The 15,216-nt window shown below is 38.1% G+C and overlaps 1 pseudogene; it reads right to left on the bottom strand.

Moving 5' to 3' along the window:
• Positions 1 to 3,708: 3,708 nt before the first annotated feature.
• LOC102541182 (cullin-2 pseudogene) lies at positions 3,709 to 5,971 on the bottom strand (annotated as a pseudogene).
• Positions 5,972 to 15,216: the final 9,245 nt, after the last annotated feature.

Below are 15,216 nucleotides of genomic sequence, written 5' to 3' on the forward strand. Positions count from 1 at the left end.
TGTCCACACCAGCATCCTGAAGACAACAAAGTTGAGGAAGCTAAGAACCAAGAAAAGCTGGAAAGAAAGAGATAACCTCAGATAGCCCTTCATACCAAAGCAAGGGCTTTTACCTTCTTCTGACCCACTGGAAGCTGTAACTCCTAACAACCCACCTTCAGAGCATCCCCTCCAGTGCTCCTTGAGGGAAGATGAGATTGTGTTGAGTGTGGGTGGAGGTGGGAGAAGCTGGAGGTGGGGTGGCACTTGAGCTTCCCTAGAAGTTGACTTGTGTTGAAAATGCCTTATAAAGGATAAATACAGTCATGGCCTCAATTCACCTGCTCTTGAAATTCACAGATGGGATAAGATACAGCGTATCATGGCGTTGAAGGGCAGAGACTCTGAGTCCAACTGCCTCAGCTTGAAACCTGCTCTACCGTTTACTAGTTAAGTGACCTTGTACAATTTACTTAACCTCGCCCTGCCTCGATTTCCTCATGACAGTAGAGTTTAGAATGGTAAAACTCTTGGGATGGAGACTGTATGACAGTGGTACAGGTTATATGCCTAGACAAATCCAGTTATAGCTAGAGACTTCAATACTTCTCTCTCAGTAATCAGAGAACAAGCAAAGGAAGAAATCATCAGTAAGGAAACAGGGGACCTGAACAACACTATCAACCAGCTTGACCTGACCGACATTCATAGAACACCCTACCCCACAACACAGACCACACAACTAGACTCTCCTCCAGGTGATCTAATGCCAAAGTTATTAAAAGTTTCCTTTGTATTTAATTTCTAACTTGCTAATGAAATTTTATATAATTGCAGAGCCAAGAGAACAATGATTCTTCACAGTATGCATAACTCATCTTACACTTTTTCTCTTCTGATAGTTCTATCACATTTGCATGATTAGGCACTTTTTGCTTTCGGAAAGTGTGGCGTAAGGGTCACGTACACTGTTCATCCCTCTTCTGCTGCTGCCCCTGGAATGTAGGTGGGCAGTGGATGATGACGGAGATGGGAAGGGGAATCTGGAGATGGGCACTGAATTGCCAAAAATATTTCTATGTGTATTCTTATTTGACAGTAACAATGATGTGGGACATGAGGATGAGTCTTTGGCCATGTTGTCATGCCATTATTTGCTGTTATTTTGCTTAGCTTTTACTGAACAGCTCTGGCCTCAGAAATCATCATCACCTGTAATCCAAGATTGTTTTTCTTACATATAAAATATACTTTTTAGCACTAATTAAGGATAATGTAACACAGTGGATCCTATACACAGGGAAATAAAAATTGAAAAGAAAAGCATTTAGTGAGAAGAGCATGAGATGGAGCAAGCATATAATAGAGAAATCTTTACCAGGGTCGTTGAATCACTGTCGTGACTTCCCCTGGGTTTTGCTTGCCCATGCCATCCTGCTGAGATAGATGTGCTTTTTTTGCAAGGCAAAATCGCAGATGAGTAAATAAGAAGGTGATTATTCACTTTTATCATCACAGCACCCCACATGTCAATTCAAGGAAATACTAGTGAAGAAAATTCTGTGGGTTTGTGGAATCAGAAACCAAATTACTTTTAGAATTAAAATAATCAGAGTAGGGACAGCATCAGTCACTTATCCAATGAAACAGAAAAGCCCCGATGGAGATCATCTTGGTGCATCAGGAAAACGACCTCAGGGCTCCCGCTGACAGGACACTTTCCCCATGTACTATTAATTATAATGCATTATTAGCTAACTGCAGGCTGTGGACACCCTTTGCATGTTAACTAAAGTGCAACAGCCATTTAGTTAGTGGGGCTTGCTCAGTCTTTAGAATTGTCTTAATCATTAGTGAATCAGTTAAACTGTAACGTTAGGAGATAAATATAATCACCAGTATCACTTGGGAACAAGTCTGAACTGGAACTGGTTGCCAGAGTCTCTGGGTACAGATATTCCTGACTGTGCAGATTGATGGGTGACAATCAGTGCAACTCTGTACCGAGACAGCCTCATCCCTGCCTCCTCAGGGTTATATGATATCATGAGATCGTTGTGGGGTTGATTTCTGCTTCAGAGTGTGGTAGGTTTTGAGACAGGGAAAGTGGTATCCTGGCCTCTATATTCAGTTCTTAATCATTTAGAAATTGATGATGCAGTTAGCAGATTTTTGAAACTCATGTTCCTTTCCGTGCTCTCTTTTTGGGCCATTTCACTGATTGTTAATGGCTCCACCTGAGCAGGTCTGGAAATGACGCTGAAACCCAGCCAAGCCTCCTTGGCAGTTCTGGAAAAGGGTTTTGAGTGTTAGCTTGGAGACTGTGAAGAGAAGCGCAAACTGTTTGTTAGGATTCTCTCTGGATTTTGATGATCGGCATAGTCCTCTTCTGCTGCAAATCACCCAGACTCAAAGAATAAGCAAGGCTTAACTGATTTGATTTTGATTCGTGTTTTGATGACTGACCCTCGGTAGAAAAAAACGGGGAAAAAAAAATCACTCCTCAAGTGGCCTGAGAAGAACTCCATTACCATTCATTTTATCCAAAGTTTTAAAAACATTTAAAACATTAAAATACTTTTTATGAATTTTATGTACAGTAAAATTCACTCTTTTTGGCATACCTTTCTATAAGACAAATATATAGTCCTGCAAACCACCAGTACAATCATAAACATTTGTATTATTCCTTTCAGCCTGAAGAAATGCTAAGAAAATGTCTTTAGAATTTCTTTTAGAATGGGTCTACTGGCAACAAAAATCTCTTGGTTTTTCTTCATCTGAAAATGTTATTTCTTCCCCTTCATCTCTAAAGGATATTTTCCCTAGATATACCAATTTATGTTTCCACAAGCAGGGTATCAGGGCCCTGTTTTCTTAGGAATTTTGCCAGCCTCAGTAGTACCATTTAAAAAACAATTCTTTTATTAAAGTGTTGATTTACAATGTTAGTTAGTTTCAGGTGTACAGCCAAGTAATTCAGTTGTACATATATATATTTTTTTCTTTTCAGATGCTTTTACATTATATGTTGTTACAAGAAATTGAATATAGTTCCCCGTGCTGTACAATAGGTCCTCATTATCTACTTTAAATATGGTAACTTGTCTCTGTCAGTACTGTCAGTAGTACCATTTTTAATAGCTTAGCCAAATAGACAGGAAAAAATGGCATCTCATTTTTTGGCATTAAGAATATTTGGCCTTTGTTGTATATGTTGCCAATTTCCCCTCACATTCTTATTTATTTATTTATTTATTTATTTATTTATTTATTTATTTATTTATTTATTGGCGTTCTATTTCTTTATTTTTTTTTATTTGACAAGCAGCAATATCATGTTTGTCATTTTAATGATACAATTATTAGGTTATCTGTCATATTACAATATTTAAGTTTTTATCGTATGTCCTTTAAGATACATTAAAAACACACACACACACACACACATCAACTGCAAACGTGAAGGCGAGAAAAAGCATGGTACCCAACCAAATTTCCACATTTCAGCAATACTTCACTCGTTCTTTTTTAATAAAGTTTTAAGAAATGCCATAATGACATGAGCTTGAAATATCTCTAGGCATTTTCTCTGACACTCGGGACGTGGCACTGGTGATGTTGTAAACAGCAGAAAAACAGGGGCTGCCAAATGACCAAATTACGGAGGCACAGGTCTGCTCTCACCCCCCAGGAACGCCTGGAGGGTGAGGCGACAACCGCACACTGCGCCCGCGGCGCGGACGTCAGGCCACGTAGCTGTACTCGTCCGCCGACGCCTGGCTGCGATCCACGTACTGCTCGTCTATCAGGACCTCGATGCGCTTCTTGATCATGCTGATGCTTGGGTTAAACCTGGCCCTGGACTGGCTGATCACCTCCTGAATGAGGGCGTTATGCCGCAGCACTTTCCGCGCCTTCATGATGCGGACGATGTCGGCCTGGAGATACATCTTCCGGTCTTCATCCACAGCACTTCTCCTCTGCTCCATTTCCTGCGGCGTGTCTTTCTGCATTGATGTAGTAATTTTGAATTTTGTCCTTTTACTGCTGAAGTTCATATTTAATGAAAATGAAGATTCTGCATCAATGTCTTCCTTCTCTGAATCGTGGCTGATCATCTTCACGTCGAGCAGGGATTTGATCGTTTTTGTCAGTTCTTCTCGCTCATCTGCGTGCTGTTTTGAAGCTCCCTGTAGCTGACGGCCTCGCTGTTGTTAAAGGCAAGAAGGACTGCCATCTGGTACATGGTGACCATGGCCACATATGGTTTGCCCAGGTAGTTCATTTTAACTTCACCTGTACAAAGATAATGCAACCATGTAAGTTTCCTTCCACTGAAATGCTGGCTGTAAAATAATTCAAACATCTGTACACTTTTTTCCAATTCCTGGGGAACTGCAAACGTAGATGAAGGAGCCTGAAAGAGAGGCCACGAGCCAGCCTGGAGAACATATATCTGAAAACGAATTTCCAAGTCTATCGCTGTGTCCTGACTCTCGATGAAGTTGTTGAACTTATTGTTGAGGTCCGCGCTGACGCTCACCAATGCAGCTTGCTGATGAATTCATAACCACAGGCTTTCTTTAATTTATTGATCATGGGTTCTTCAGAATCCATAGACATAGATAACCCATGAATTAAACGTTTCACCAGCATTCTCACGTAGAACTTTTGAAAAACATCCTTGTCGTCGATGTATTTGAGGACGGTGATGAAGCGCGTGAGCTTGTCCTCGGCCTCGTTCTCGGTCATGCCCTTTGCTGACTTCTGCAGCAGGTTGTCGCAGTACTTAGCGAGCAACTCAGGGGCTTTGCAAACAGACTTGGGTTCTCTGTAGTTTACAACTGATGTAAGGGCCTTGTCCAATGCACTCATAAAGTGCTGATCACCATTCAAAACAGTGTTGATAAGTTGAACAATTTTACTGTGTACTTCCAGAACCGACTCCACAAATAGTGTTGGCATGTTTTCCTGAGCAAGGTTGCCAGTTGCCCGAAGGCCTCCATCGTGGACGTGGTCCTGCAGATCCTGAATCATGTGAGGTAGGCCAGTGGACACAGCACGGAGGAGGACGTACATGTTCGCCATGTCGTTCTTCTTCTCTTGCTGGACGATGTTGTGACACGGTGTGGAGGAATTGTAAGTCTGTGACCATCCGCTGCTGACACTCATGAATCACTTTAGTATACGAACTGGGATGTAAGTATTTTCGACATCGAATTTCTTCATCTTTCAGTCTGCCTAGAACCTTTTCGATATACTGTGAGCAGTTTGATTCTTGTAATAGATTTGAAGCTTCTTGTTTGTAACACTCTCCTGTTTCAGTCAGAAAGGGAGACTCAAAGATTTCCTGATAGAACTTTAAGGGGAATTTTTTTCTTATACTGTTCAACATGAACAAAGGAGTTAATAACCCCATGGATTACTTTCTGGTTTGGGTCTTCTCCACCACGGTCATGTTTGATTTCTTGGAGCAGCATCCGGATAAGGGTGGTCTGAAGTGGCTCGACCATCAGTTTCCTCCACATGTCCAGCCCTAGCTCTCCTATTTCCATAGATGGTTCATTCATATCTACACCACCATAACCATACTGAAGGTCGGCTTCTGTCAATTTATTCTTTTTAATAAACTGGGTGTTGAGATACCTGTACAAGCAATCCATGTAGTCTGCACCCTTGCTGTACTCCTCCCAGTGCCTGTGGTACATCACCAGCACTTGCTCTTCAGACTCCAGAACTCTCTTGTGCAAATGCCCTACGTGATTTCCCAAAAAAATCTTAGTTTCTGCATAAAGTCTTTCTCCACGGGGTTCAGTATAGGCCATACATAAAGCATAGATATCTGAGAAGCGGTCGTTCCACGTGGCTCTCTCCACGTACTCCAGCATGACCACGGCTTTGATTTTCGTGAGGAGCTTGTTCCAGGTCTCATCAAAATCCACCACTCTCGGTTTCAAAGTCATCGTGCAAGTTTAGTGTTGAAATCTGCTGCGGAGGCGGGGCCGACGCTGTGGCGGGGGCGGGGGCGGCCCGCGGGCGCGCAGGACCTAGCCGGCGGGGAGGGTGGGCGGTGGCGGCGGCTGTCAGCTCCGTCCCTACTCACCGCGCTGCCTTTACTGCGCACAGGCGCCTCCCCACCGGCCTTCTGATTTATTTTTAAAAGCAGTTTAATTCCTACGTAGGAAAAGTTATTGCTAATTTTTCTTTACTATTTTTTTTTTTGGCTTTTATTTAGGAAGATCTTTTACATCCTAGGTTAGGTAAATATTCATTAACATTTTCTTTTGGCACTTCTACTTGTTTCCTAAATTTAGCACTTTTCTCTATTTGCAACTAATTGTTTTGGTTAGTGTGAAGTAAGCATCTAACTTTATTTTTTCTAACTGGCAAGCATATGTTCAGTAATATCTATTACGTTTTATACACACACACACACCCACACACCCCTTCCCTTTGTTTGAAATCCTTGTTTTATCAAATATTAATTATTTTTATATAGTTGTGACTGTTTCTGAGTTTTTAATTCTGTTTTTGCCAATCTATGTATTTATACCATGCCACAATTTTATGATTATAAAGTTTTTAGTATTGCCAGATTTAGCAAATTAAAATACAGGCCACCTAGTTAAATTTGAATTTCAAATAAGCAATGAATAATTTTTTAGGGTATGTATGTTCTAAATAGTGCATGAGATTCCAAAATTCAAATTTAACTGAGTATCCTGTATTTTATCTGCCAACCCTAAATTCCAATATTGGGCCATCCATATTGCCTCCAATTTTTTCCTTTCCCAAAATGTCCTATTTTTTTCTTTCCCAAGAGAGTAAAGTCCTTTAAGAAATTAACAAGTAGGTACTTTGGGAAAGTTTTTAAGTGTGATTAATGGCTACACCAGCAAAAGAAAACAAAAATGGGCTACTTTTTCATTCTTCAATAATAAAATCATATTAAAACATGTTAATTCTTTCAAGGCAGTTCGGTCCTCTTCCCATCCTCACCCCTCCCTCAGTATGTCTTCTCTTTTTCTCTGCTAGAGGAAAAAATTCTTTACTATTTGTTGTGGACTGAATATTTGTGTCCCTCCAAATTCATATGTTGAAACCCTAACCCCCAAAGTGGCTATATGTGGAGATAAGGCCTGTGAGGAGATGATAAAGGTTAAATGAAGTCATAAGGGTAAGCCTCTAATTTGATAGAGCTGGTGTTCTTATAAAAAGAGGAAGAAATACTAGGACCCTCTCTTGCCTTGTGATGACACAGCGAGAAGGTAAACATCTGTATGCCTGGAAGAGAGCTCTCACTAGGAACCAAATCTGCTGTCACCCTGATCTTGTCTTCTTAGCCTCTAGAACTGTGAGAAATAAAATCTGTTGTCTAAGTCACCCAGTCGTATTTTGTTATGGCAGTCTGAACAGACAAATACATACTTCACTAAATTATTTGTGTGTTTCATGGCATATTTCAGTAAATTTTTTGAACAGTTATTATTTGTATCTTGTAAAAAACCTATAATTTAAACAGAATCCATACTATCTTTATTTTCATTTTACATAAAAGCGAATGATTGAAACTTTAGAGGATTATGTGATCAGCCCAAGATGGACTCTATAATCAACATTAGGGTGCAGTTGCTTTATAGGAGTTGGCTAAGGAATCAGTGATCTCTAGCATTCCCACTCCGTAGGAGCTCACCTACTAGTTTCTCTGCGGAAAAGGACCTGTCAATCTGATACAAGAAATCTCAACTTTTTAACTTTTTGCCTCAAAATGTCTTCATATCTTTTTTCACCTTTCTCCTACCTTTATGCCTACCTGTGATTTTTATACCAGATTCCCCCATGCTTCACTTATCCTTCTCACTTATCTTAAAATTCCTTCTCTATTTCTCCTTTCCCTCAGTCTACAAACACATTCACATATCCCCCCTTTGTAAGTCCTGAATTGTTCTAAATTGCAGACCCATTTCTCCTTCTTTTTCTCACTATCTATTTCTGAAAGAAATTTCTCCCACATTTTTTGGCCTATTATATACAAAATAAACATGCACAGTGAAGAAAATCTGGACACTCACACACACAAACACAAACACACACTAACTGAAATCCTATCCCCTTTCAATAACCACTACCCTCTGTACATTCTTCTCTTTTCCTCTCTTCCTTCTTCTCTCTTCCCCTTTCTCCCTCCCTTCCTACCCCTCTTTACTCTCTCAATCTCTGTCATCGATCTGAAATATATTGTGTACATATAATCTCATCCATTTTTGTGCTACATAGCATTTTTTCAGTTGATTTAATATTTTAAATTAAAATATTTCTTTTTATATGATAATTATTTTTAAATTTTTAGACAATAATGCATGTTTATAATTTAAAGTTCAAATAATAGTACAAGGCTTATATTAAATATATTTTAAAAAAACCCCATCACAATGGTTTCCTGCCCCATTCCTCTTTAACCATGAGTCTCCTTATAGGTGAACACTTGAAAAATGTTTAGCTATTTTTTTAAAGCTTTAAGTTCCATGTTCTGATTTGTATGCTGTATTGTTCAGGGTCCCAGCAGAAACAGACGGCCTACTGAAAAGAGATGGTTAACAAAGTTTAATGAAAAAAGGATCTACAGAGGGCAGGCCAAGTTAAGGAAAAAGCAAGGGATGGTAAGACACCTGGGACTGGTGGTAGTGGGACTAACGGTAGTAAGATGCCATTCCCAACTCTAGGATTAAAAGAGGCAAGATTTGGGGGAGCGGTTCCCTGCTCCCAGTGAGAACTGTAGCTGTACAGGAGCTGTGGCCTTAGGTGGAGGAAGACGGTCACTGCCCAGCCAAGGGTGGAAGCTGAAGGAGACAATAGCCCTCCTTCTGCCATTTCCCGCCAGGGCAGCCCATTAAGCAAACCCAATTAAAAGCCAAAGACTGGGAGCCCAGAAGATACAGTCAGAAGAGATCAGCCTTTGAGCCACAAAGCAGGGTGGAAAGGGTGAAAGCTGATCTGCAGGAGCACAGGGAAGATCACCCGCACCTAGGCTTATATAGATGTTTTTTGCTTGATAGATTTGGGTTGTCATGTGTTGACAGCTAATTATGATAAATAGTAACTGAGCTCTTTTTTCTCACACCGTCTCACCTTTCCTCTCCACATATCTCATAATGTAGTACTATTATAAATTTTATTTGAAGACAAGAATTGTAAAAATAGCCTGTGTTTTACCTGATCATGTAAATACTCTTTGCCGTCGAGCCAAGTAGAGTACTGGGACTTTTCCTCTCTGTGCCACTCCCTGTCTCGCTCTCTCCCTGAGAATTCACAATTGCCTCCTGTTTGCGTTTGTTTAGTTTTCTATGTGTTTGGCACTGTTTCTTCCTAAATGTTCCAAATTCTTTTTCAAATGGCCAAACACATCAGAGAATCTTTCAGTTTTGTTTTCCCCTGGAACCCTCTGTTCCTTATTTCAATCTGAATTGTTTGCTTTCTAGGCCCTGGTGCTCGCCATCATCTATGCCCCTGCCCTGAGACTTGCCTTTCATTCTCCCTTTTTGCTGAATCCCATATTGTCCTCTCTCTCTGTTCTCTCTCTCTCTCTCTCTTTTTTTTTTTTTTTGGCAGATTACATATTCCACTTGTTTCATGAGAAAAGGTGCCAAAGATACATTTTTGAGTCTTACATGCCTGGAAATAGAAATAATTCTACTTTTACACTCAATTGATGATATGTCTAGGGGACAAAATTCTAGGCCAAAAATCATTTTCCTTCAGAACTTGGTAGGTATTGCTCCACAGCCTTTTAGCTTCCACAGTTACATTTGGATATTACATGCTGTTATGAATCTTGTTTCTTTGTACGTACCCTGTCTTTCCTTTCTAGACGATTTTATATGTATTTTTAATTGCTGGTGTTCTGAAATTTCATGATGAAATTTTGGGCTCTGCTTGTTTATTTGTGTTTGGCACACAATGAACTTTCAATCTCAAGTCTTGTTCTTCAGCTCAGCAAAATTCCAGTATGATTTGTCTTTGGTAATTTTCTTCCTTCTGTTATGATTTTTTCTTTTTTCTCTTCTGGGCTCCCATTGTTTGGATGCTGCATCTTCTGGGTAGATCCTCTAACTTTCATTTCTTCCTCTCTCCTCCCTACCACCAAAATTTAGTCTGTGAATAACTTATAATAACAGTTTTCAGAGTTGGGCATGTTACCTCTTATTCGTGGACAAAAATGTATGCTGCCATGTTCAGTAATGTGGCTGTGACTGGGCATCAGGCCAGTTCTTTTTCCAACACCTCTTTCTTGGTGGTCCTTCTCCTACTTTACAAAAGACTGGTGTAATCCTCCTTGGATCCCAGCTCTCGCCATGGTGCATTGCCCCAGAGCGTTAAACCTTTAGCGGTGCCAAACAATTTTATCTGTGATATTTGCAAATAATTTTATCTGTGAAGCTTACCTCAATTAAGGTGGCATAAGAAATAGTGTATTTTGGCCCAAGTTAGGATATTTTGAATTCAGACATTGTGGCACAGGATAATGACCACTTTAGTTTAGTAGACCTTACCCAATTATTTTCAAAGTGCATTTGCTCCTGAGGGAAACGCCAGTAAAAGTCATGAAAACAAAGCATCTGTAAAAAATGCAGGAGACAGACTTACAGCAAGTCCCTGTGTGTCATCCACGTTTGCCTGTGGAAGCACTGGAATTCAGACGTGAGGTTGCTGTCACAGGAGGGAGTGGTAAGGTTCTCACTGGAAGTGAAAAATGAAGTCAGATAGAAAGTAGATCTGATTTAGGAAATAAATTTTACATTGAGGACTGTATTTGCTCATTAGGTTATGACAGATATTTTCCATGAATTCAACAAGCTAACGAGCTATATCTGAGTTCTCATCAGAGGTTTGTTGTAAAAAAAGAGCATGTGATAAAAATAGAATTTTATTATATACATGTGAAAATGCATAAGATTAATAATATTTAAATTCTCCCAACCCTTTCTGAGTATATCAGGTTAAGCAAGTTGCCTCTAAGTGAAAGATTCAAAAATACAATTAATGATCTTTTTATTAAGTCTTGGTAAAGCCTTTTTGGTATGCTGCCCAGAAACTAAGGGAGAGAATAATTGTAACAACTGGGTAACAGGTCCTTTCACAATACAGCTTCTTTCATTTCAACAAAATGAAGGGGCCCAATTGAGTTATTAGCTGGTAGTTTGTTAAAAGTTACTTTGAAGATTAATTTTTATGTGCTTTTGGCTAGAACTTAGAAATAGTTATGGAATTGAATGACATCGGCCCTTCTGTTTCTATCTACTTGTTTATGAAAACAAGATCTTCAATACATCTATAATAACAAAAAATATTTATAGAGTTTATGCTGAACACTGTTTCACATTAGCAATAAGAAATAACTATCCATTAATATTTAAATTACTTGAAAACCCCCATACTCCTCATTGAGATGAATTTCTAAAATAACTACCTTTAAAATGAATAATTTTACCAAAATTTGTAATATAAATGTTTTTCATCAATTGTGTATTAATTATCATAAATGCTAACTCAGCCCAGAAAAAAAAAAAGATGCTTAACATTTTGACCTTTGCAATTTATTTAAAGTGAGAATAGGAAAAATGCTGTGAGAAGGAAACAAGTACATACAGTAAACCAATATCAGTCTTCTTAAATGTGGTTATTTTCTGTGTAAAATAAAACAACACTAAGCATTTGGACATATATTTATTAACATAAAACTATAGTGTATGTATACTCTTAACTAAAATCAGTTTCGTGATGATTCTTTCTAACATGCATCAAACTAGAAAGCAGTAAAAACACCAGCAGATGGTTCAGCGTGGTTGGCAATAAACGTCTTCTCCTCAGGTCACTAATATAGACTTGTAATGAAAAATTGCTTTTTTTTTACATTTTACTCAGCACCTCTGTTTAGAACACTGTAAGCACAAAATATTGCCTAATGTTGCTGTATTTGCTACACATGCAACAATAAGCTAGCAAGAAGAAGTAGCTTATGCGTGTACACTGATGTATACCCTTTTGCAATTTTTGAGGATTATCAAGAAGGTTTGGTCTTGTCCTGTGACTATAATCCTGTTAAGCTACATTTAACTATGATATATAGCATATTATTTTGTACTCGGTATTATCCAAAGAAACAATATTATATATAGACCTCAAAAAATAACTTAGGCAAAAGCAAATTCAAAAAATATAATAAAAACTCCTATAACCTACTTAGAAATATCAAGTGTGGGCTTAAGAATTAAATGGCCTAATATCTCCCCTAATTCTTACCATTCCCTTGTCATTGTGAACTTGTTGCTTGAAGTGAAGAAAATATTGTATTGAATTTATAAAACTTTTTTTTAATTTAAAACAAAAATTTGGAACTATTTTACATATGATAATCCTGTATCCTTACAGTAGCTTCATGAATTCTTACTCTAGGTAACATTTACTGAGCACCCTCTTTGTATCAGGCACTCCGCTTAACACTTTACATTTCATCCTCACAACTCTTTGAGGTAGACATATTATTGAACCTATTTTACAAGAGAGGCCTCCAAATTGAGTTTTATGGAAGGCAAAAGACAGAGATGGGGACATTTATTCCCTGGTCTTCCTGAAATCCTCCATAGACTGAGCTCTTTGAGGAGGGGCATTCTCTAACTGTGTCTCAGCGCACATCGTAGTGCTGGTCATGTGGAGGAGAGTTGGGAGGAGGCAGTGAGGGGAGATCCTTGCACTGGTTTCATGACAGCGGGCAACACTAGATGCAGCGGTTGAGTGGCCAGACCAAGAAGTGTGATCATGCTTCAAGCAAGCAAAGAGAAAACTCACATTTGTAAGGATGTTAGAGTGTGAAAATACTGCCGCAAAAAATGACAGCATACTATGAAAATCAAGTGTTCAAACTCACATCTAATTTCCCTGGGATTAAGTCTCATTAATGCCGCTGTTATTATGTATTATGATGTATATTGTTGAAGACCTAGGAGTTTTTATCATGTTGAGCTAGTTCCTTTGTCTTAGTATAAAGTTTCCACAGCTTCTTATTTCATCTTTTTTTTCTGTCAGTATTAGCTGAGAGTATTCTTTCCAATTTCTTTTTTTTTTAATTGAACTCTTATTTCATCTTAGTGTTTCTTTAAACTCACTTGTATCTCTGCAAGGAAAAAACTATAGAAAGGAAACAATGTACGCAACTTATATTTCTCTGAGGCAGAAAACTTCATGGTCTGAATTTCTGGTATTAGCGGATGTGTCTTTGGGTTCTTTATTTAAACCTTTACTACTTTATTCTAAAGGAGATCAGGAATAGTGATTTGAATAAATCACATTCATTGCCTGTAAAAATGCTACATTTCTTTATCAGTGCAACTGTGGGCTTCTCCAAGGCCATCAGCATCCTGAAGAAGACAGGAGCCGCATGATGAGCCATTTTCCTGCTCCTACCCTATTCGGAGTCCCTACATTTTTTCAGAGTTCAAAGTTTAGCAAAAAGGTCGACTGAATTATTTAGCTTATTTGTGTCCTGAAGTCCTAAGTGAAAATAGTTTATCTCAAATTGGCCCAGAGGAAACAAAAATCAATCAATGTGAAAAGAAATAATATCATGTTGTGTGGGACGCCAAATTGCATAAAGGTAAATAATTTTGCACCCCCCAAAAAAGGACTAAAAGAAACAGCCCCCCCTCCAGTGTTCAGTGTTTTTCCCTCCACTATTAAAAAGTAGTTTTTTTAAAGTGCCTTTCTTTTACGCACATTAAAGCAAACATAAAAAGAACTGATTCAGTGCTCCACCTTGTGAGGAAAACAGCATGGAGATAGTTTAGCTCACTGTTAAGTCTTTGGTGTCTATCAGAACTGTATTTCCATAGTTGCAAAACTAACTAAGTGAAAGTCTGTTTAATCATCTGTGTATTTCAATTTGCCTACATAGGTAAAAGCACTTATACCAGTGCCTGGCACACAGGTAGTGTACAAGAAATGTTAGCAATCGCAATAGAGCAGCTAATTTAGCATCCATATACTGCTAAGGCAAAAAAGGAAACGTCAAAGGAGATGACTATTTTGTGCTGGGAAACTCAGTCTTTCCAGGAAAATTAAATAGGGATTTTGATCCAGTCTGAAACTGAACATTCATGAATTTTCAGGAGCCCGCCCTCAGGATCCTCCAACCCTACCTTTTCAACTTATTTTAAAACATAATAATTTAGAAAATATTTTTTCTTAACAAACAGTGATTTTTTGCTTCCAATTTTCTAAGTTAGACTGCTCTATCTTATTTGGGGCTTGAGGAGATATACAAAATGCTAGAATTATCACTGTTTGATTGTATTTTATAACACAACTCAGAACACCAGGCTGTGCTCAATTGAAAAGCAAAACAAAATTTGGCTCAAAGGATTGAACCAGCTAGGAATAACATGGGTTTATAATTGATGTTAATATTAACTGATAACCAGTGCTAAATGACCAAGTAAAACCTTTTAGTGCTTAATCCTACAAAAACCATTTCGTCATCGAAATAACAAAAAAAAAAATTTTTTTTTTCCCTAAGTATTGAAAGATTTTTGGGAAGCTTACCCAAAATAAAAGTTTTCTATATAAACATATTTTAATATGCTTAATAAACCATTCCACATGAAAATACAGAAAAAATAAAATTGTAAGCATAATACAAATTCTAATGCACAAGAAAAATGCTGAGGGGGAGAAATACAAAGTTACCAATTTTAACATGGACCTTACTGCCACTAGTCATACTAGTCATATCTCCTTTAGTATGAGGTTGATGGGTAAGAAAATTCCAACTTACTCATATTTAAATATGCAAATATTTGTTGTGTCTTCAGGTTTCTAGTTTTGTGCTTAATGAAGCAATAACATAATGCAATGAAACTGCTTCAATTTCAGGAGACCTTTGTTATAAAGGACAGGGTTAAGAACGTGAGACTATACTTGCCATGTAGTGTAACAAAATGAGCTAGACTGGGTTTACGCAATTACTGAATCTTACCATCCAAAATAGATTCTCTAAGTTAAAAAAAATATTTTGTTTGTAATATTTGATGACATTTCTGATCAGAGCTTATAAAATCTCTTTAAAAAAATAAAAGAGTACTTCAAGATGTAATATAAAATTCTCAAACATTCTCAAAAAATTGTCATTTAAAAAACACTGCTTCGTTCCTGTTTCTGTTTATGCCAAAAAGTAGGTTATCT

Source organism: Vicugna pacos, chromosome 1 (assembly GCF_048564905.1).
Source record: "Vicugna pacos chromosome 1, VicPac4, whole genome shotgun sequence".
Taxonomy (NCBI): Eukaryota; Metazoa; Chordata; class Mammalia; order Artiodactyla; family Camelidae; genus Vicugna; species Vicugna pacos.